This window comes from Nerophis ophidion, linkage group LG03, assembly GCF_033978795.1.
Source record: "Nerophis ophidion isolate RoL-2023_Sa linkage group LG03, RoL_Noph_v1.0, whole genome shotgun sequence".
NCBI lineage: Eukaryota > Metazoa > Chordata > Actinopteri > Syngnathiformes > Syngnathidae > Nerophis > Nerophis ophidion.
In genome coordinates this window covers 29,827,028-29,850,800 of record NC_084613.1, presented here as the reverse complement: position 1 = coordinate 29,850,800, position 23,773 = coordinate 29,827,028, and the positions used below count along the sequence as shown (strand labels likewise).

Below are 23,773 nucleotides of genomic sequence, written 5' to 3'. Positions count from 1 at the left end.
GCAGGAATTAAAGTATACAATGACTGGAGCATGATTGCTGTTTGCCTAGTTCTTAATGATAAGCACCACCTTTCTTCATAGACATGAATAGAACATGCAGTTAAAAATACGGCATGCTCACTATTTTTTTACTATAAACACAGACTACGTAACCGGTTGGTGTGAAGATGGAATGACAGAGCGCTTCATATGACATTTTGGCACAAAACACACGCCTTGCATGTCACTGATTAAAATATAATGACATAACTTCCTTTACAATCACACTGGCACCTGTGGTGCACGCCATTATCAATCAATCAATCAATGTTTATTTATATAGCCCTAAATCACAAGGGTCTCAAAGGGCTGCACAAACCACTACGACATCCTCGGAAGAACCCATATAAGGGCAAGGAAAACTCACACTCAGTGGGACGTCGGTGACAATGATGACTATGAGAACCTTGGAGAGGACCACATATATATATACGTATATATATATATATATATATATATATATATATATATATATATATATATATATATACGTATATATATATATATATACGTATATATATATATATATATATATATATATATATATATATATATATATATATATATATATATATATATATATATATATATTTATACATACACATGATTAAGTTGCAGTCCATAGGGGCTTAGCGTCATGACCGTGTTTCATCAGCTGTGTTGTCCTTCCTACTGTTTTGTCTTTCACTTCTGCCGGCTGTTGTCCAGCAGGATTTGGCCACAAGCCGCAGAATTCTTCTCCATGTCTGAATTAAAGAGATACACAAAATACTTGTGTCCGATCAAATACATCGTAAAGTACATTTTATTGAATTCTAAAAGTTGTACAAATTTATCGGCGATTAAGGAATGTATCCTACTTGCTCATGTGTTTCACACAAACCTGTCCATCATTACGCTATTTTCAACAAGTGCAAACACAATAGTGGATTGGAAGAATGTTGTCCAGAATTTATGCTTGAATTTAGACTGTTTCTTAAACATTTTATTAAGCTCCACTAGGAACACGTCAAGTTGTGTGTCTGTAGCTTTAATGCGAATGAGCTGTGTTTGTCCACGCATGCCTAATTAGGTAAGACAGCGCTTTTTACATACACACTGTAACTATGCATTTGCCCAACAAATGCAAACAGCAACGTGTCACTTTGCGACAGGAGGACGCAAACGTGTGTGCTAAAGTGCTAACATTACACTTTATTTTAACAGCAACGCCATGTCAGTTTAGCCTATTCACTGAAGAAAAAAACAATGATCAGATTTACAGCTAACAGTCGGCTGGTTGCCAAGCTTTATTTTAAAATGTGTAGTGAAGCCTGATCGTATACACAGATTGGGCTCATAGGCAACTAATTATGTCCTTGAAGAAGAATGGTTATCGTTGATGAAACCATGACCAAAAAAAACCCCAAACCGACCATTTCAGTGCATTTTCTCTTGAAAGTGGAGCAAACAAGTAAGGAAGATAACATTTTCCCTCATATGGTGCTTGCTCATAAACAGTCTGGAGGGACACATAGGGTGATGGACCCCAGGAAGATTAGTGGCCATTGTGTAGCAACTAATGGGGTTCATTTTAAACCAATTAACATATTGTTGTTCAATCCTCATTTGCATAATAGATTACCTTAGTTAATAACAAAACTAAGTATTAATATTCTACATTATATCTTTTAAAGTATGACATAATGATAATAATACCCTGCGATGCTGGCGACTTGTCCAGGGTCTACCCCGCTTCCGCACCAGCGCCCCCCGTGGACCCTGACTTAAACAAGTTGAAATACTTATTCGGGTGTTACCATTTAGTGGTCAATTGTATGGAATATGTACTGAACTGTGCAATCTACTAATAAAAGTTTCAATCAATCAATCAAACAATCAATCAAAATAAGCGGTAGAAAATGGATAGATGGATGGATAATAATAATTATAATAACAATAGTAATAATAATAATAATAATAATAATAATAATAATAATCATAATAAGGGAATACTCGGTAGAAAATGGATGGATGGATGGCATAATAATTGTTATTGGTCATGCATTCCAGAAAAATCTCAAAAGTGCTACAGCCTATAATTGGCTAACACATAAGCTAAATAAATAAGATAAAAACAACAAGGTCATATAAAAATAAAAAAATAAAAAATATATTTTTAATACATGCATTCAAAGCATCTTGTCAGTAGCAGTCAGAAATGAGAGGCTCCTGCTGGATGGAGGCGTGGCCTCCTCTCGTTTGAGAAATTCAGCTTTTTCAAGGGAGCCGTTCTATTTGGCTCGGCTCACAAAAAAAGAAAAGAAATATATATATATATATATGTAAATATATGTCTTGATTGGATTATCCAGAGAATAGTGCTCGATACCGTGGTAGAGCGCAATATGTAGGTGTGGGAAAAATCACACGACTACTTCATCTCTACAGAACAGTTCTGTAGAGATGAATTAGTCTTGTGATTTTTCCCACACCTACATATATGTAAATATATATATGTATATGTATATATATATATATATATATATATATATATATATATATATATATATATATATATATATAAATGATAAATGGGTTGTACTTGTATAGCGCTTTTCTACCTTCAAGGTACTCAAAGCGCTTTGACACTATATATATATATATATATATATATATATATATATATATATATATATATATATATATGTATATATATATATATATATATATATATACATATATATATATATATATATATATATATCCATCAATTTTCTACCGCTTATTCCCTTTCGGGGTTGCGGGGGGCGCCGGCGCCTATCTCAGCTACAATCGGGCGGAAGGCAGGGTACACCCTGGACAAGTCGCCACCTCATCGCAGGGTCAACACAGATAGACAGACAACAGTCACACTCACATTCACACACTAGGGCCAATTTAGTGTTGCCAATCAACCTATCCCCAGGTGCAGGGCTTTGGAAGTGGGAGGAAGCCGGAGTACCCGGAGGGAACCCACGCATTCATGGGGAGAACATGCAAACTCCACACAGAAAGATCCCGAGCCTGGATTTGAACCCAGGACTGCAGGAACTTTGTATTGTGAGGCAGACGCACTAACCCCTCTGCCATATATATATATATATATATATATATATATATATATATATATATATATATATATATATATATATATATATATATATATATATATATATATATATAGGCAGGCAGCAAAATTTTAGAACCATCTGCATTTAGTCTATTTACAATAAATACATTGATTATCGATTATTGACGTTTACTACTCAATTCTATAATCGTGTATGTCCGAATTGTGATGCAAATCGATTATTTACCCCACCTACTCAGTGGCCTATAGTGTTTAGAGCAGTGGTTCTCAATTGGGGGTACGCGAACCCCTGGGGGTACTTGAAGGTATGCCGAGGGGTACGTGAGATTTTTTAAAAATATTCTAAAAAATAGCAACAATTCAAAACTCCTTCATGAATATATTTATTGAATAATAATTTAACAAAATATGAATGTAAGTTCATAAACTGTGAAAAGAAATGCAACAATGCAATATTCAGTGTTGACAGCTACATTTTTTTGTGGACATGTTCCATAAATATTGATGTTAAAGCATTTTTTTTTTTTTTGTGAAGAAATGTTTACTGATGACATAGTGCTGTATTTTACTTCTTTATCTCTTTTTTTCAACCAACAATGCTTTGCTCTGATTAGGGGGTACTTGAATTAAAAAAAAATTCACAGGGGTACATCTCTGAAAAAAGGTTGAGAACCTCTGGGTTTGAGTGTCCGCCCTGAGATCTGTAGGTTGTGATTTCAAACCCCGGCTAAGTCATACCAAAGACTATAAAAATGGGTACAATTACCAAAATTATTCCCGGGCGCGGCCACCGCTGCTGCTCGCTGCTCCCCTTCTATGGGGTGATCAAGGGGATGGATGACAAATTTCACCACACCTAGTGTGTGTGTGTGACAATCATTGGTACTTTACCTTTCTTAACTTTAACCTCTATTCGTGTACCTTCTTCCTGTTGTGGCCCCTCCCCTTTTTGCTCATTTTGACTAATTACTTGCGGCTTTAACAGACAAAAAAAAAAAAAAAAAAAAAAAATAGAAAGTGGCCGAAAACAAACCATGGCTCCTTCTCTTCAAGGAGCCAGCACTTGTGTGCACTTGGACGAGCTGGGAAGCGTCGTTCCTTTCAGAGAACTTTTCGCAAACGGCGGCTCGTTCACAAACGACCCGCGCTCCGTGGAAGAGAAGAGACGCGAGGAGTGCGCGGACCTGCTCAGTCACACAACTGTCATTGAGCAAATAAACACCGCCGCCTTCTGTGGATTGTTCTCTTGGAGGGAAGCTGTTTGGAGACGGAAAAAGGGAGTTTGGGGACCACGGCTGGCAAGAATGTAAGTACTTAAGTGGACACAATAGGACGAATATTTCATTAAAAGTGTGCGTGTTAATCATTGATTCATTTCTGGTTACCTGTTGGAAGTCACCTTCCCGAAAGGCATCTGTTAAGTTGTTGTTATGTTGGTTATGGCACAGAAATAAAACGTAAGATTGTATTACAAGGAACGATGTTGGAGGATTTGTTTGGCTGTGACAGCAGTTAGTTTGCAGACTAATGTAAACATACGTGCATCCTTCACGAGTAAACCTTATTGTGGACTACATTGATGCTGATGTGTTCAAGGTGCACATTTATTCACGGAAATCATAAATTGATAGCTCAGCAGGTCATGCGTCTGTCGATAAGAAATACTTGTTAGACATTTGTATTTGCTTTGCTGCTTTATGCTTCGACCTTTTTACTTTAAACCTCCCATAAAGTTGCGGGTTTTCAGGGAGGATTACTATATCTTTTTTTTTTTTTTAATTCAGAAATATATACAGTACCGGCCAAAAGTTTGGACACACCTTCTCCTCATTCAATGGGTTTTCTTTATTTTCATGACTATTTACATTGTAGATTGTCACTGAAGGCATCAAAATTATGAATGAACACCTATAGTTATGTACTTAACAAAAAAAAAGGTGAAATAACTGAAAACATGTTTTATATTCTATTCTATTTGCACACTCTTGGCATTCTCTCCATGAGCTTCCATTTCAAGTGACTACCTGTTGTAGGCACAATAGCAATGTGAGCAATTTGCAAACTGCGCAAGCGTATTTTGCAAATTTGTAGTAAAACGAAGGCAAAAAGTCACGAATAACAGTCACGTAAAATGTCGACAACTTACCGGACTTGAAGATAAAGTATACATTTTACTTTTGTGTGGAAAAACGTCAGAATATTCTTTGCTTTAGCTCCAATTGTTGGAGTTGCTGCCAAATTGGAGCTAAAGCAAGGAATATTCTGACGTTTTCCCACACAAAAGTAAAACGTATACTTTATCTTCAAGTCCGATACAGTAAGTTATCGACATTTTACTGAAATGGAAGCTCATGGAGAGAATGCCAAGAGTGTGCAAATAAAATAGAATATAAAACATGTTTTCAGTTATTCCACCTTTTATTTTTGTTAAGTACATAACTACACATGTGTTCATTCATAATTTTGATGCCTTCAGTGACAATCTACATTGTAAATAGTCATGAAAATAAAGAAAACCCATTAGGCATACAATTTTGTAAATTGCTCACATTGCTATTGTGCCTACAACAGTACCTCTCGAAGCTCATCGAGAGAATGCCAAGAGTGAGCAAAAAAGCACTCTTGGCTATTCCAACTTTGACCAAAGCCTCAGTTGCTATTTAGAGTGGTGATTTCCATGATTTTTAGCCAACTGCATTTCAAAATGATTAACCCCCCTCTTCCTCTCTTGCAAGATCCACCCAGGACTGTGGCCCACATGAATCCCTTCCTTACAGTTAATGTCTATAATACTTAAAAAAACACTGGTTTTAATACAATTCTACCCAAAAGTCAAATGCAAATAAGGCAACAAGAGAAGTATCTCACACTTCTCTTTTGTAAAGTAAATCCATATAGCAAATACGGGCATTTACGTCAATAATATGATTTCCCTGAGTGGCTGGACGGATTAAAACACTAAATAAAAAAAACAAATAAATACAGTACAGGCCAAAAGTTTGGACACACCTTCTCATTCACAACCCAACTGATGGTCACAACCCCATTGATAAAGCAGGAAATTCCACTAATCATCCCTGATAAGGCACACCTGTGAAGTGAAAACCATTTCAGGTGACTACCTCTCGAAGTTCATGGAGAGAATGCCAAGAGTGTGCAAAGGAGTAATCAGAGCAAAGGGTGGCTATTTTGAAGAAAATAGAATACAAAACATGTTTTCAGCTATTTCACCTTTTTTTGTCAAGTGCACAACTTCACATGTGTTCATTCATAGTTTTGATGCATTCAGTGACAATCTGCAATGTAAATAGACATTATGAAAAAAAACAAAAAACGCATTGAATGAGAAGGTGTGTCCAAATTTTTGGCCCATACTGTATATGTATATATATATATGTATATATTTAAATTTGTATCAGTTATTTGTACCTGTTACAAGGTGGTCTGGATTTTATGAGCTTGAATTGTATCTTTTAAACGACGTTTACAATTTTGTAGTTTAACTGTCCAGCAAAAGGGTTTTGGTATATATTGGTATATATGGTATATATATTGGTGGATTACCTCAAAAAACACTTGGCTCTTCAAGTACCACCTTAATGACCAAAATTAAAGTACAGTAGCGTATCATGCCTAAATATTCATTAAACACACGTACCAACTTGTCGGAATACGTCCTCATCATTCTACTATATCAAGGTGAGAGGCATGATTTATGAGCTGGAATAAAGGAAGCGAGAAAGCAACTGATCAGTCAATCATGTCAACATTGGCACACAAGCGCCGCTATGAATAGTTTGTCTGCGTTAGCACTTAAAATAACAATATCACTAATACTTGGTCAATATTCAAGTCCCGAAATGTAAAAGGAGTATTGTTGGCGCTTTGTGAATGTTTTTTTTATTTTTTATATGAGTTTGTAAGCGAAATAGAGGACTTTCCTTAGGCTCCGTTGTAAGCAGACATGTATTTACGTTTAGTTAAAATGCATTTAAAAAATGACATCCATCGTCATGTCTTTCATAGTGATTGGGTTGAGTTTTTTCTTGCCCTGTTGTTGGATCTGAGCCAGGGATGTTGTTGAGGCTTTTGCACCCCTTTGACGGACTTGTGATTAAGGGCTATTTAAATAAACTTTGATTGACTTATAGTTTTTAATCATATTTGTTTTTATATTGTTTTTATTGGTTTTATATTTATTTATTTTTTGTTTTTATTCAGTCATTGGTGGAGCATAATATATACATATATTTTTTTTATTTTATTTTATTTTATTTATTTATTTATTTTTTATTATTTTTTTTTTTTACAATTGTTTTTAACATGGCTGTGCAGCACTTTGGAAACGTTATTGTTGTCTGAATGTGCTATATAAATAAAGTGGATTGGATTGGATTGGATTATTGATTGATTGTATACGATAGGCACAACATTAAAAAATAGTGCAGTTCCCCTTCAAATAAAATAATCTAAAAAAAATCATAATTGGGCATAAGTTTGGACTTCACTTCTGAAATCTGTATATTTCAATTCTAATATTACCAAAATATTTCTAAGGTAGCCATAAAGTGTAAACTTACACTTTGACAAACTGTATTGAGCCCCAAAGGAAACTGTTTGATCACAATAGCTCAGCAACAAGAAGAACATCCATCCATCCATTTTCTACCGCTTATTCCCAACTAAAACTCCCAAAAGCAGGGGAGAAAAAAAAGAAATATGATAAAGTAGGGCTGGGTGATATATCGAATATACTTGATATATCGCGGGTTTGTCTCTGTGCGATATAGAATTACTATATTGTGATATTTGAGTATATGTTCCCAGGCAGTGGATTTTAGCTGCGCATTTCACTCTTCTTTGTCTCTCCTTCTCACAGAGACATGAAACAAGCACACCTTCTTACATAAACTACATACTGTAGCTCGTGCAACGTCATATACTCTCCCGGAACAGAGAGGTAGCAACATGAGTGGTAATACCAGAGAAAGAAGGTGCAAATCTGGTAACAAATGAAGGAATAATTAATTCCCAAGAAAAACAGCACGGGGTCCATCGTCTGGCGGTGGTTTGGCTTCAAGCAACAGGATGTCGAACAAGTATGCGGCAAAAGCGTTGCTACAAAAAGTAGCACCACTGCTAATTCGTAGCATGACTTGTAAAGTCATCCGCTAAAGAATGAAAAGTGCTTGAAACTCCGCATGTCAACATCTCCGTTCGGTCCCACACCAACAAAATGCCCAAGCCACTATTTTCGGATCAACACTGTATGAAAAAAATAGTGTACTACAAAAGGAGATTATGTCCGCAGTAACCTACCACATAGCGAAGGACATACATTATTTGATTTTCCTATTATGCAGCTACATTTTATTTAACAGTTTTTGAAATATCTTGTGTGACATCATGCACAAAAATGCATTTTATTTGTTTTAAACTATTGTAGTGACATTCTGTACAAAAAGTGCACTTTAATTTAATGTTGTTTTGATATGTCATTTTAGTGACATCATGCACGAAAGTGGACTAATAGCTTGTTTTAAAATGTCTCTGACAATCTTGCACTTTCTTTTGTGAAATGACATGAATGTTCATGCCACTGCTTAATAACTGTTTAATAAATACAGTTTTGGTAAATTGACTTGTAGACACGTAAAATCATCATACTGGTGTTATTATATGCATCAAGTGTTCATTTAAGGCTCAGCCAAAATATCGTGACATGGCCTAAAAATATTGAGATATTAATAAAAGGCCATATCGCCCAGCCCGATGATAAACAATACCAACTGTAAAAAAGTGGTGGAATATAATAAGAAAACAAAAAAAATGGTTAGAATACAGAATGATATACATTAAAAGGGTTTGCATAGTTATGATTATGACATGAAAAATCCCATGTACGATGTTTGATGGACAGCTGTTTTCACCTTCAGAAGATTTAATGTAGTAGGTTTACATAATCACGTTTCTACACAAGCAGAACAATCTAACTGATTTTTTAACCTTTTTTTTTTTTATGAATCAAAAAATACATTCTTCCCTTGTATCTCGAAGAAATTGGATAGTCCCCCCCTTAGTTCTTAGGATACTGCATCATTGATTTCACAACACATCCTTGGCAGAGGTATGCAATTTCTGTGTGCTTTTGTTAAAAAAAGAGAAGACTGGGCCAACCTGACATCTTCTATAGAGAACCGAAGACAGCCTGGCGTTTCTCTCAAAAGGCTGCCGTGCATGAACTTTGCAGATAAGTCTCGCAAACTACCCTCGAATGCTCGGTGAGCCCGGAGGAGCCTTCTTGAGTATTTGGGAATGGCAGATGACTCCACTAGAGGGTGTTGGGATAACGATGTGACGGAGACTTTTTGTTTGAGTTCCCTGTGGATGGAGCGTTGTTGTCTGCTTGCGGGAGAAAAGCCTGCCTGTGCTGACCCTGGCTGCTGTTTTCCTTTGCTGGTATCCACAAAGAAAACAGCTGGCATTTGCATTCTGGATGTTGGCGGCCTCCACAATGAGCCGCCTGTGTGACGCTGTCACAAACGCTTTGGCTGGTTGGCGAAGCACGCCCGCCTGCTATATCAGTGCTGGAAAATACAGGCTTGGTGGAAACGTATGGCATGGCACAGGTTACTTGAGCAGGGATTCCTGCCTTGAGTCACTTTTTAGATTGAATACTAAGACGCTTCTTTGTAGCACTGCTCAAGTCTGCTGAATATGTACTATTAATATTTGCTTGTGCAGTATGTGTGTAGCGCTTAAAGCTGGGATATAACTTGTTGCACACGCGTCTACCGGATTGAAAAGGACATAGAAGAACCAAATGTTACAGTGTTTCATCACATCTGGTGCCGTCATATCTATGTACAGTGGAACCTAGATTTAAAAACCTAAGTGGTTCTTGAACATGGTTCGTAAACCGAAAAGTTCATATAGTGAAGCAGCGTTCCCAATACGAAACAATGTAAACATGAATAACTGGTTCTAGCCTCGACAAAAGTCCCTATTTTAGTAAAAAAAAAAACGGTTCACTTTGAAAACACTTATATGACGGCTTCCTCCGACCTCCAAAGACATGCACCTGGGGATAGGTTGATTGGCAACACTAAATTGGCCCTAGTGTGTGAATGTGAGTGTGAATGTGGTCTGTCTATCTGTGTTGGCCCTGCGACGAAATGGCGACTTGTCCAGGGTGTACCCCGCCTTCTGTCCGAATACAGCTGAGATAGGTTCCAGGGCCCACCGCGACCCCAAAGGGAATAAGCAGTAGAAAATGCATGGATAGATGGATGAATATATATATATATATATATATATATATAAATACATATATATATATACACAAACCCCGTTTCCATATGAGTTGGGAAATTGTGTTAGATGTAAATATAAACGGAATACAATGATTTGCAAATCATTTTCAACCAATATTCAGTTGAATATGCTACTAAGACAACATATTTGAAGTTAAAACTGATAAACATTTTTTTTTTGCTAATAATCATTAACTATAAAATTTGATGCCAGCAACACGTGACAAAGAAGTTGGGAAAGGTGGCAATAAATACTGATTAAGTTGAGGAATGCTCATCAAAAACTTATTTGGAACATCCCACAGGTGTGCAGGCTAATTGGAAACAGGTGGGTGCCATGATTGGGTACAAAAACAGCTTCCATGTAATGCTAAGTAATTCACAAACAAGAATGGGGCAAGGGTCACCACTTTGTAAGCAAATTGTCGAACAGTTTTAGAACAACATTTCCCAACGAGCTATTGCAAGGAATTTAGGGATTTTACCATCTACGGTCCGTAAAATCATCAGAAGGTTTCAGAGAATCTGGAAAAATCCCTGCACGTTAGCGATGATATTACGGACCTTTGATCCTACAGGCGGTACTGCACCAAAAACCAACATCAGTGTGTAAAGGATATCACCACATGGGCTCAGGAACACTTCATAAAACCACTGTCAGTAATAACAGTTGGTCGCTACATCTGTAAGTGCAAGTTAAAACTCTACTATGCAAAGCGAAAGCCATTTATCAACTACACCCAGGAACGCCGCCGGCTTCGCTGGGCCCGAGCTCATCTAAGATGGACTGATGCAAAGTGGTAAAGTGTTCTGTGGTCTGACGAGTCCACATTTCAAATTATATTTGGAAACTGTGGACGTGGTGTCCTCCGGAACAAAGAGGAAAAAAAATATCCAGATTGTTATAGGCGCGTAGTTCAAAAGCCAGCATCTGTGATGGTATGGGGGTGTATTAGTGCCCAAGGCATGGGTAACTTACACATCTTTGAAGGCACCATTAATGCTGAATGGTCAATACAGGTTTTGTAGCAACATATGTTGTCATATGTTGGCTTGTATATATGCATTTTCATGAAAGGAATAAAACTAAATGATGATGATAATGAGCCAAGCAAGGTTATAATGGACGCCCCTGCTTATTTCAGCAAAACAATGCTAAACCACGTGTTACAACAGCGTGGCTTCGTAGTAAAAGAGTGCGGGTACTTTCCTGGCCTGCCTGCAGTCCAGACCTGTCTCCTATCGAAAATGTGTGGCACATTATGAAGCGTAAAATACGACAGAGGAGACCCGGACTGTTGAACGACTGAAGCTCTACATAAAACAAGAATGGGAAAGAATTCCACTTTCAAAGCTTCAACAATTAGTTTCCTCTGTTCCCAAACGTGTATTGAGTGTTGTTAAAAGAAAATGTGATGTAACACAGTGGTGAACATGCCTTTCCCAACTACTTTGGCACGTGTTGCACCCATGAAATTCTAAGTTAATTATTATTTGCCCCCAAAAAATTAAGTTTATTAGTTTGAACATCAGATATCTTGTCTTTGTAGTGCATTCAATCGAATATGGGTTGAAAAGGATTTGCAAATCATTGTATTCCGTTTGTTTACAACTAACACAATTTCCTAACTCATATGGAAACAGGAGTTGTATTAGTATATACATACATACACACACATGTATATACATTAATATATATATAACGTGCGTGTGTGTGTATGTATGTATATTTTTGTATGTATATTTATATGTATGTATGTATATGTATGTGTATTTGTGTGTGTGTATGTATGTATGTTGATATATGTATATTTATGTATGTATATTTATATATATATATATAAAAAAAAATATATATATATATAAAAATATATGTGTGGGTTATTTAAGTTTATAAACTTAAATACACCTAAACTATTTAAGTTTAAGAAGCACTTAAAAAGCACACAAAGTTGCAGTTAGAGCAGCAGCTAATGGCAGCACTGCTCTACGGACTGTTCTGTTGATACTGGCTGCCTGCAAGCACACAATTGTTAGATGAAAAAAGGAGAGAGGTTTCCTAAAACAATTTCTATTTGGTCTGTGGTTCGCAAAGTGAAATGCATGTAAAAGTTGTAATGAGGGGGTTCGTTGATCGAGGTTCCACGGCTAATTATTAGCATTATCAATTTTACATGAATATTTTCTATCCATCCATTTTCTACCACTTGACCCGTTCGGGGTTGCGGGGGGTGCTGGAGCCTATCTCAGCTGCTTCGGGCGGAAGACGGAGTACACCCTGGACAAGTCGCCACCTCATCACAGGGCCATCACAAATAGACAGACAACTTTCACACTCACATTCACACACTGAGGCCAATTTAGTGTTGCCAATCAACCTATCCCCAGGTGCATGTCTTGGGAAGTGGGAGGAAGCCGGAGTACCCGGAGGGAACCCACAGAGTCACGGGGAGAACATGCAAACTCCACACAGAAAGATCCCGTGCACAGGATCAAACCCAGGACCTTCGTATTGCGAGGTACTTGCACTAACCCCTGTAGTACCGTGCTGTCAATGATGATTTTAACACTTCCAAATGTGGTAATGCAACCTAAACTAAGATGCATGTTACAATCAGTCAGCTGATGTGTAATAAGTACAGTGCTTACAGTATAAACACTTTGTAGGAATCAACAAAAGACAAGACTAGCAATCTTACCTAAATGGCAAAGACTAATTCCTGGCTAGGGAAACACTCTTAAGACAAACTGAAATTAATGCATACTTGCAAATGAGACTCAGAAGTTTTATCACACTCATCATTATCACCTCAGAGTTAGATGTTAAATAGATCTTATAAATGTTTATTACCAAACTTCCATCCATCCATCCATTTACTACCGCTTATTCCCTTTTGGGGTCGCGGGGTGCCTATCTCGGGTGGAAGGCGGCGTACACCCTGGACAAGTCGCCACCTCATCGAAGGGCCAACACAGATAGACAGACAACATTCACACTCACATTCACACACTAGGGCCAATTTAGTGTTGCCAATCAACCTATCCCCAGGTGCATGTTTTTGGAAGTGAGAGGAAGCCGGAGTACCCGCAGGGAACCCACGCATTCACGGGGAGAACATGCAAACTCCACACAGAAAGATCCAGAGCCCGGGAATGAACCCAGGATTACTCAGGACCTTCGTATTGTGAGGCAAATGCACTAACCCCTCTTCCACCGTGCTGCCCATATTATTGCCGTATTACCAAACCTATCATCACATAAACATGTTTCATGAGAAAGCCTGAATAGTACCTGACTACACGTGTGTCTGCTGTGACTCATGTTGAAATGCCACAGTTTGACCCTGGAACAGATGATTTCAGATCCCTCTTGGCCTTTTTAATCTCTATTCAACCCCAATTTAGGTGTCCATATTATTCTACTCGTTACTACAGTCTTAAGAACGTGAATTTGGCCGATGTTGCCCGTGGAAACCAAAAAAAGAGCAATGTCACCATTACACTCACTTGTCACATGAAAGTTATTGCCATGGCAACACGAGTTAGCGCTTGTGCTTTAAGACTCGCATCAACCGGTGTTTAGTTTTGTCTGTAGCTATTTGCGTCAATCTGTTCAAATAACCACAAAAAGAAGAACTTGTCGTCTCAGTTGCCCGCCTCATGTCACATGAGTCTCTCACGGAAAAAGCGATGTCCGAGGAAAGGGTTAATTTTCCACGGCTGAGCTGCGGAGTGGCCAGCCACTTGTAACCTAAAGGTTAAAGACGGGCCTTCAGGGAGTCCTATTACTGTGTAATCTCTGATGGGAACTCTGCAAACATGCATTCTGGGAGCACAGCGGGCTGCTGTGTTTATTCCCAGTCCTGCACTCTGCCATGATGTGGGAAACGGCCGTAAATGTGGAGCCGAGCCAAGTTGCTGAGATATCTCTCATGGCGCAGGGACTCCTCGAAACAAGCTATTTGTTTTATTGGTGTGTTTGCACATGTGCATCTAGGGGTGTGTTTGCCAAAACCCCATTTTTACCCCCCACACCTGTCCCACTTGTTGCAGGTTTAATAATAAAGGTCTATTTGCGAACGCCTTCACTGACACTTGACCCCACTGAGGGGTCGTGGTATAATGTGTCGCATACAGCACCGCCTTGTCGTTAGCGGTCAAGCTTGTTGTTGTGCGGTCCTCGTCACAAGTGCAAGAGCAGGTCTTGATTAACGGCTTCTGCCTACGGGCGGGCTTCGTTTAGCAGCCCACACCCTCTTCTGCCGCTGGGATGTGATATGGAGCATTCCGGGATGCGGCGCTTTACTATGCTAATGGGGCTAATTCGCTCTCTGGTCACTGTTATGTAATAGCCTCTCTGCAAACAAGACGTGCCTCGAGAGAGTGACACCGTTCAGTAGGTAAGGTTGTAATTTGGCCTCATTCTTCTGACAATCCTGCATGTGACTGAGTCATTAAGGAGTGGGACTATCGAGGCAGAGCTGCAGTTTGCTCAGACAACCACCAGGTTGCATATATGAGCAGATAATACTTTGTCATATCTTCCTCCTTTGAACTTATCAGGTCTCATCAGCTTGTTAGTGCATTCGAAATTTGAAAAATACTGCACATTATTCGAAGGGGTCATATCATGATTTTTTTTTCTACATTTAAAACACTTCCTTTTGGTCTACATCAGTGGTTCTCAACCTTTTTTCAGTGATGTACCCCCTGTGAACATTTTTTAAATTTAAGTACCCCCTAATCAGAGCAAACCATTTTCGGTTGAAAAAAAAGAGATAAAGAAGTACAATACAGCACTATGTCATCAGTTTCTGATTGATTAAATTGTATAACAGTGCAAAATATTGCTCATTTGTAGTGGTCTTTCTTGAACTATTTGGGAAAAAAAGATATAAAAACAACTAAAAACTTGTTGAAAAATAAACAAGTGATTCACTTATAAATAAAGATTTCTACACATAGAAGTAATCATCAACTTAAAGTGCCCTCTTTGGGGATTGTAATAGAGATCCATCTGGATTCATGAACTTCATTCTAAACATTTCTTCACAAAAAAGAAATCTTTAACATCAATATGTATGGAACATGTTCACAACAAATCTAGCTGTCAACACTGAATATTGCATTGTTGCATTTATTTTCACAGTTTATGAACTTACATTCATATTTTGTTGAAGTATTATTCAATAAATATATTTATAAAGGATTTTTGAATTGTTGCTATTTTAAGAATATTTGTAAAAAATCTCACATACCCCTTGGCATACCTTCAAGTACCCCCAGGGGTACGTGTACCCCCATTTGAGAACCACTGGTCTACATAACATGTAATGGTGGATCTTTGGTAAACATTTTCATTAGAGGTGTCAGATAAAGGCTTTTTTGCCGATATCAGATATTCCGATATTGTCCAACTCTTAATTACTAATACCGATATAAACCGATACCGATGTATATTCTAGCGTCCCTGAAAAGTCAGTGCTGCAAGGGATTCTGGGTATTTGTTCTGTTGTGTTTATGTTGTGTTACAGTGCGGATTTTTTCCTGAAATGTTTGTTATTCTTGTTTGGTGTGGGTTCACAGTGTGGCTCATATTTGTAAAGTTGTTTACACGGCCACTCTCAGTGTGACCTGTATGGCTGTTGACCAAGTATGCCTTGCAATCACTTGTGTGTGTCAAAAGCCGTAATTATTATGTGACTGGGTCAGCACACAAAGGCAGTGGCTTCACGGTTCATTGGCGCTTTGTATTTCTCCCTACGTCCATGTACACAGCGGCGTTTTAAAAAGTCATAAATTGAAATTTTGAAACCAATACCGATAATTTCCTATACTACAATTTAAAGCATTTATCGGCCGATAATATCGGCAGTCCAATATTATCGGACATACCTAATTTTCATAGGTTTTTGTTTTACGCTTTCTGACCGTTTTGTGGCCGGTCTTACTTACGTGTCTCCACTTCGACTGCATCCCCCGCCGTCATCCGTGTTGTAGTTTTTAGCGCTTCCATACCGAGTTTACTGACAAATTAATTTAGAACTAAATGCTACTTTGTTTTAAAAATGGCAACAGCAGAAGATGCATGTGCATGGATGAGCCAGTCTGCCCCACAACAAGAGGATAGAGGAAAAGAAGGAACTTATTGACGACAGCTTTTGGACTACAAAGCACTTTGGGTGAATTTCTACCATATATCGAGATATCTGCTGGAGTCACAATCGGGGAAAATTCCAAACGTTTTGTTTAAAGGAAGTATGAAGGAAGGCAATATGTTTTTTATATAAATATCTCGGCCATGCCTCCATGGTTTGAGTTCAAATTTTCGGGAGTTAGGCAGATCCCAAATAAACAAATACAGGTACCGACAGGTAAGAAAAGTTGCTTTTGCACAATAGGTCTCATTTAACACTGTGAACCAATCTAAGATCAAAATATGACCTCGCCTGACCTGCAATTTGTCTGATTTTTAAAACAAATGATGAAAGATTTTGATCCGTTCAATTACAATTGTCACATTAATTAATCCTGACTAATTGTCTGACATATACTCATTTTAACTGTGTTGTACTGACACAAATATAAATGACAGGGGGACGCAATTCTGTACATTTACTAGAGACGCATAAATGGGTTACAAAAAAAAAGATTCATATTCAAATCTGCATTTTTATATATGCCAATACTAAATTGATTTTAAATAGATTTTTTTTTAACTAATCAATTTTTTTATTTAAAAAAATATTTAACAGATATGTTTTACATTATTATTGTTGTTATTATCCATCCATCCATCCATCCATCCATCCATCCATCCATCCATCCATCTATTTTGTACCGCTTATTCCCTTCGGGGTCACGGGGGGCACTTGAGCCTATCTCAGGTACAATCGGGCGGAAGGCGGCGTACACTCTGGACAAGTCGCCACCTCATCGCAGGGCGTTATTATTATCATTATTATTATTAGAATTGATGCTGTTGTTTTCATTAAATGTTGTTTTCCCTAGTTTTATCACTGGATTTATTAGGTATTGTATTTGTATGTCTTCTCAATATCCATCCATCCATTTTCTACCGCTTATTCCCTTTCGGGGTCGCGGGGGGCGCTGGCGCCTATCTCAGCTACATTCGGGCGGAAGGCAGGGTACACCCTGGACGAGTCGCCACCTCATCGCAGGGCCAACACAGATAGACAGACAACATTCACACTCACATTCACACACTAGGGCCAATTTAGTGTTGCCAATCAAAAGTATTTTAAAGCTGGGATTGGGTTAGAGTTGCTGTATCTTCTTTTATTAGATTGAATAACATTCTGTGATTTTTGTAAATAAAATGTGAAAGATATATTTTTATAAAGGGGTTTTTAGGTCAACACTGCGCGTAGATGTTGTACGTCAGCAACTCACAGGAGCTTTTGTAACTTGTACCCTGTTTTGAAAAGGCTTGATTAAAATGTATGGTAACAATTTAGTATGGAGAACATGTTCACCATTAATGAGTTGCTTATTAAAGTAACAAATACTTAATTTAGAATTATTTGGACACTAGGGGAACATATAAGGGTTAGGGTTAAGGTTACTAATAAAGGTTAAGGTTACTAATGAGCAATAATTCTGAGGTTATTGAGGGAAGACTTATAGTTAATGGCTAACTGGTTGTATATCCATCCATCTATCCATTTTCTACCGCTTATTCCCTTTGGAGTCGCGGGGGGCGCTGGTGCCTATCTCAGCTACGATCAGGCGGAAGGCGGTGTACACCCTGGACAAGTCGCCACCTCATCGCAGGGCCAACACAGATAGACAGACAACATTCACACTCACATTCACACACTAGGGCCAATTTTAGTGTTGCCAATCAACCTATCCCCAGGTGCATGTCTTTGGAAGTGGGAGGAAGCCGGAGTACCCGGCGGGAACCCACCCAGTCGCGGGGAGGACATGCAAACTCCACACAGAAAGATCCCAAGCCCGGGATTTAACCCTGACTATTCAGGACCTTCGTATTGTGAGGCAAACTCACTAACCCCTCTGCCACCTTGAAGCCCAACTGGTTGTATAATAAGATATTAATAATTAATAATAATAATAATAAGGCATTAATAAGTACTTAATAATGACTAATTAATAGCCAATATGTTACTAATTTGCATGTTAATAAGCAACTAAATTGATGGTGAATATATGTTCCCCATACTAAAGTGTTACCAAATGTATATAAAAGATAATACAATTGTGATTAATCAAAATTGCGATTCTGAAAGGAATAATCACCCAGGGAATCGGAATCGAATCAAATAATGAGGTGCCCAAAGATTCCAAACCTGTACACATTACATATATTTTTCAAGCTGACACCAATAACTTATTTATATCTCTTATTATTCCAATTTAAATGTAATTGTAGTTTGTGCACACATTTTTTTGGAGCGCTTTGGCTTTGTAACAGCTTTTTAGCAGAGCAGGCGTCTTTCTCGGCTTTAAAAACACTGTCACAGCAATGCTGGCATTTTGGCTGGCTGATAAGGTTTGATGTGTTGAAAAGCAAATGTTTTTTTCCTTCCTCCCAAAAGGTTTTGCCACGGTGGCGCCTCCCCCCAGAATGTGGGGTCAAAAGGCGGCTTGCAGGCCGAAGAATTTAATTATTTTCGTAGAGAGCAAAACAACGAGAAAAACCAAAGGCAAGTGCCGCAGAGTACACTGACATGAAGGCAATAAATCAACAGGTGAACCCAAATAAATTTATTAGAAATAAAAAAAAGGTGCGCTGGTAGGAATCAAAACAAAAAGCAAAACAAGTATTCCAACAGGAAGTAGAACCAAAATAAGAAGACTGGGACAGGAAATGATATAATGATATAAATAACAAATCCAAAATACCACGGAAAAGTCTTCCTGTGTAACAGGGAAGAAGTCCCACACCATCGACACCATCTTTGTTATGATTGAGTAAGTTCACGGCGGCTCAGGTAGGATAAAAGAAGCACTTCATTTGCTCACCCTAACCTACACACTGCACAGTGGAGGTAATCCAGCCTCCATCCAGCCTTTTATTTTATTCTTTCGGTTATGGTTAATGTAATTGCATTTAACAACCTGACCTCATAATTCCTCATATTGGCCCGATAATTATCCGTCTGATATTTCTCGTCCACCCGAAACCACATGTTTAGTAACAACTTGTATGATTACGTTTAAGAGACCGTTCAAACAACAAGTGTTCACAAAGTACAAAGAAGAATTATGATGAACATCTTGAACCTCTTTGAAAAAAAAAAATAGATGATGATTGTTTATGTGTTTAATATTTATTTACCTACTTATAATACCGTATTTTTCGGACTATAAGTCGCAGTTTTTTTTCTCAGGAGCAACTTTTGTGTGAAATTATTAACACATTGTCAAACCTATGGTTCATGTTTTGTTTTGGTCATGCTATGTTTAGTTTTTTGGACATTTAGTTTTGTTTTGCATTTCCTTGTTTGTCTTACAATGTCAACTGATTTAGTTTTCTGTCATGTCTGATCATGAGTTTTGTATGGCCATATTACCCTGAGCATCCCCAATCTAATCTGTTCTCAAAGCTAAGCAGTGTCCGGCCTGGCCTAGTACTTGAATGGGAGACTGCCTAGGAATACCAGGTGCTTTTGACCCTTTAGAATCTAAGTTCCATTTTTTTTCACTCCCTGTTTTGTTAACATGACAACCAATCAGTTCACCTGTCTTGTCTCACACCTGTTTTCACTTATCATGTTCATTATTTAAGCCACAGTTACCAGTTAGTCAGTCTGGCAACATCACCTCATTCACGCCCTCGTTTATCTGCTTCATGCCTTGCAATGCTGTCCATTTTGTCCACATAAGTTTTTGTTATTCATGCCACTGCGCAAGTGTTTTTGTTTCATGTTTGTAGTTTATAGCCTTTGTGGTAGTCTTTTGTTTCATAGCCCAGTTTTTTGTACCGCCATTGTGCGCGCTTTTTGTTGGTTCCCATTTTTAGTTTTAGTGTTAAAATAAAGATGTCTTTACCTTCACACCGTTTCCACTCCATTCGCTTTGCACCTCGGGAAAACAAACCAAGACCAAGTTCAAGCCTGACACACATTACCGTAAAATATAAAATAATATTATTTAGCTTATTCACGTAAAAGACTAGACGTATAAGATTTCATCGGATTTAGCGATTAGGAGTGAGAGATTGTTTGGTAAACGTATAGCATGTTCGATATGTTAAAGATATTTGAATGACTCTTACCATAATATGTTACATTAACATACGAGGCACCTTCTCAGTTGGTTATTTATGCGTCATATAACGTACACTTATTCAGCCTGTTGTTCACTATTGTCTATTTATTTTAAATTGCCTTTCAAAAGTCTATTCTTGGTGTTGGGTTTTATCAAATAAATTTCCCCAAAAATTGCGACTTATATATGTTTTTTTCTTTCTTTATTATGCATTTTCGGCAGGTGCGACATATACTCCAGAGCGACTTATACTCTGAAAAATATTTATTTTTATGTTTTATTTTTAATCTATTCACTGAACAAAGAAACGGGATAAAACTCCTATGATAAGAAAAGGGGTAGGATTAAATAAGTTATGCTTCTTCCTACTCGTTTTCGGACATGCTGCATGGAAACAACAGGAAATGTGTGATGCATTACATTTTAATTGTATTGTTAGCATGTTTAAAAAAATAAAAAAAACATTGAAGTTACGGACTTAAAATGTTGTTATCCCCTTGTATTTTTCAATTTCTTGTTTTGGATGGTTGGCAGCAGGTTTACTTTGCACTAATGGCAGGTGTGAGGAACTAGTGACCCACACCATTTAAGTTGAGTTGTTTGCTAATCGCTGGATTGTTGTATGTGTGTTTTCTTTGCTATTATTGAAAGAGTAAAACATCATAATCGAGGTGTTATTTCATACCTGATGGTTTCAACTTTAAGTTTTGTTGCACTTAGGAGCCATGACTTAGAGCAGGGGTCGGGAACCTTTATGGCTGAGAGAGCCATACAAGCCAGATATTTTAAAAAGTATTTCCGTGAGAGCCCTCTAATATTTTTTTAAGACTGAATACAACAATGAGTGCATTTTTAAGTAAAACCAACATTTTTAGAGTATAATAAGTATCTTATTCTTTTTAATAAAACTGTTATTCTGAAGCTAACCAACAATAAATAAAATACTTCTTACCATTAATGCGACTTGTTGAACTGGTGCGATAGAAACCGGATGGATTGATAAAATGCATGAGAATGTTTTATATTTTCAACGTTATTTTTGACACTGTGATTTCCAGCGGAATTATTCATTACTTACCGTGATTTATCCGAGAGCCAGGTGCAGTCATCAAAAGAGCCACATCTGGCTCTAGAGCCATAGGTTCCCTACCCCTGACTTAGAGCATCCTTTCTGTAGAACCAACAGTGGTGGTCACATGTTTCTCCGTCAAACTTCACACTTGGGGATGAAAAATGTATATATTTACTGTATATATCAATTATGCATGAGGATAGATCTCATTATTACATGGATCCAAAAACATTGCACAGCGGCAGAATGTGGGTGCAGCTGTGGGCGCCCTCCCGAGCACTCGCCATGCACACACCTCACATTGCCATCTAAAAAGTTGTGCTCCCTAGGACATTTTGCTACCAAAATAGATTATGCTGTACTCTTCAGTAAAATGCATTTGGAATAACATAAATGCTAAATCAGCTTTTTTGGGGGGCTTTTTTTTTGGCATTATTTTCCATGATACATAATAACAGCACTCTGTGTGATGCAGTGCAGTCTACACTACTGCAAACTACAATAACAATGATCTTATTGATCAAGACAATTACTTTATAGGATCTTTGGAGCTTATTTGTGCTTATATCAAGTTTATGTAGGGCTTGCAACATCCGCTTATAAGACTTTTTTTTCTTTTTGAATCAATGTTTCTCAAGTTCAGAGAGCTTCCAGTTCAAAACAAGCCTGAGGTTGTTTTGCAGCGCAAGTAGACATTTCAGGTGGGAGGTGAACTTAAAGCAAAGCATCACCTTGCTGAAAGGGATTTGATACTTTAAACAACACATCCCAAGTATGTCAATAGTAAATATTCTATTATTTTCATAGATATTGCTTCTATTTTGAGTTAATTTAGTAGCAGTAATTAGAGATGCTGTGATTTAATAGCAGACTAGTTGTTCTAATTTGGCTCTAAGACTTACATAATTAGTGATGAAGAGGATACGAATGTTACAGAAAAATAGTGTCGGCACACAAGTGGTTCAGTTGTTTTGGACATTAAGGAGCAACACATGGTTATATTTACATAATTCGACATGTCCGAAAAGGAGTAAGAATAAGCACACTTTATTTAATCCTAATCTAGTACATAACGTCTTATTTGTTTGAACCATTGGTCCTTACTTTTTGAAACATATATAATGTTATAGGTTTTTTAGATAAATACTGTTGAAGCAGAATTTGATTATTTTTCTTTTTTATATGATGGACTATTTTTCGTACAATTTTGTCAATTTCTGTTGCCCCAGGTTTTCTTTTTTCCTGTAGTGCGAAAAAATTATTTTACGTTCTTGTACAATTTTGCCAAATTTATTGTGTGGTGCATCATTTGAAAATGTTCTCTCTCTCTCCCTCTCTCTCCCTCTCTCTCTCTCTCTCTCTCTATATATATATATATATATATATGTATATATATATAGTATATATATATAGTATATATGTATTTGCATTTTTTGTAATATATATTTTTTATATATATTTTTGTAAAATTTTTCTTGTGCGCTATCTCACAACTTATTTTTGGTGTAGTGATAAAATTATACATTCTTTAGTATAGGTTTGTACAGTTTTGCCAGCTTTCTAATTTATATATTTTTTTTATGGTACTCAGGTGAGATTTGTATTTTTATTTATTTTGATATTTTGTACAATTTTGCAAATGTTCTTGTGTGCTGACCCAGGTTGTCTTGTATTGCAGTGAGAACATTTTGCTTTATTTTTTTTTTTTTTATGCATTAGCCCAAGATTTTTGTATTCATTTAGTAAAAAAAATTATATTTCGTCACATTTTTGTGAGATTTTGCCATTTTTTTTGTGTGTTCTGCTCAAGGTTTTCTTTTCAATAAAGTGAGATTAAATATGTTGATATCTTTTCATACAAGTTATATTATATATATTATAGGGACGGCGTGGCGCAGTGGCAGAGTGGCCATACGCAACCCGAGGGTCCCTGGTTCAATCCCCACCTTGTACCAACCTCGTCATGTCCTGAGCAAGATACTT

At 37.4% G+C, this 23,773-nt stretch overlaps 1 protein-coding gene across 2 annotated transcripts in view; it reads left to right on the top strand.

Moving 5' to 3' along the window:
- Positions 1-23,773, top strand: part of sema4ba (sema domain, immunoglobulin domain (Ig), transmembrane domain (TM) and short cytoplasmic domain, (semaphorin) 4Ba) — a 209,212-nt gene that overhangs the window by 40,354 nt on the left and 145,085 nt on the right. Inside the window, exon 1 of one of the 2 annotated variants that reach the window (XM_061894806.1) lies at positions 4,219-4,457. The exons of the other annotated variant lie outside the window; for it this stretch is intronic. The gene's annotated coding sequence lies outside the window, so the exon portion shown is untranslated. Of the gene's footprint in view, positions 1-4,218; positions 4,458-23,773 lie in introns of those variants that run through there. 2 annotated transcript variants of the gene reach the window in all.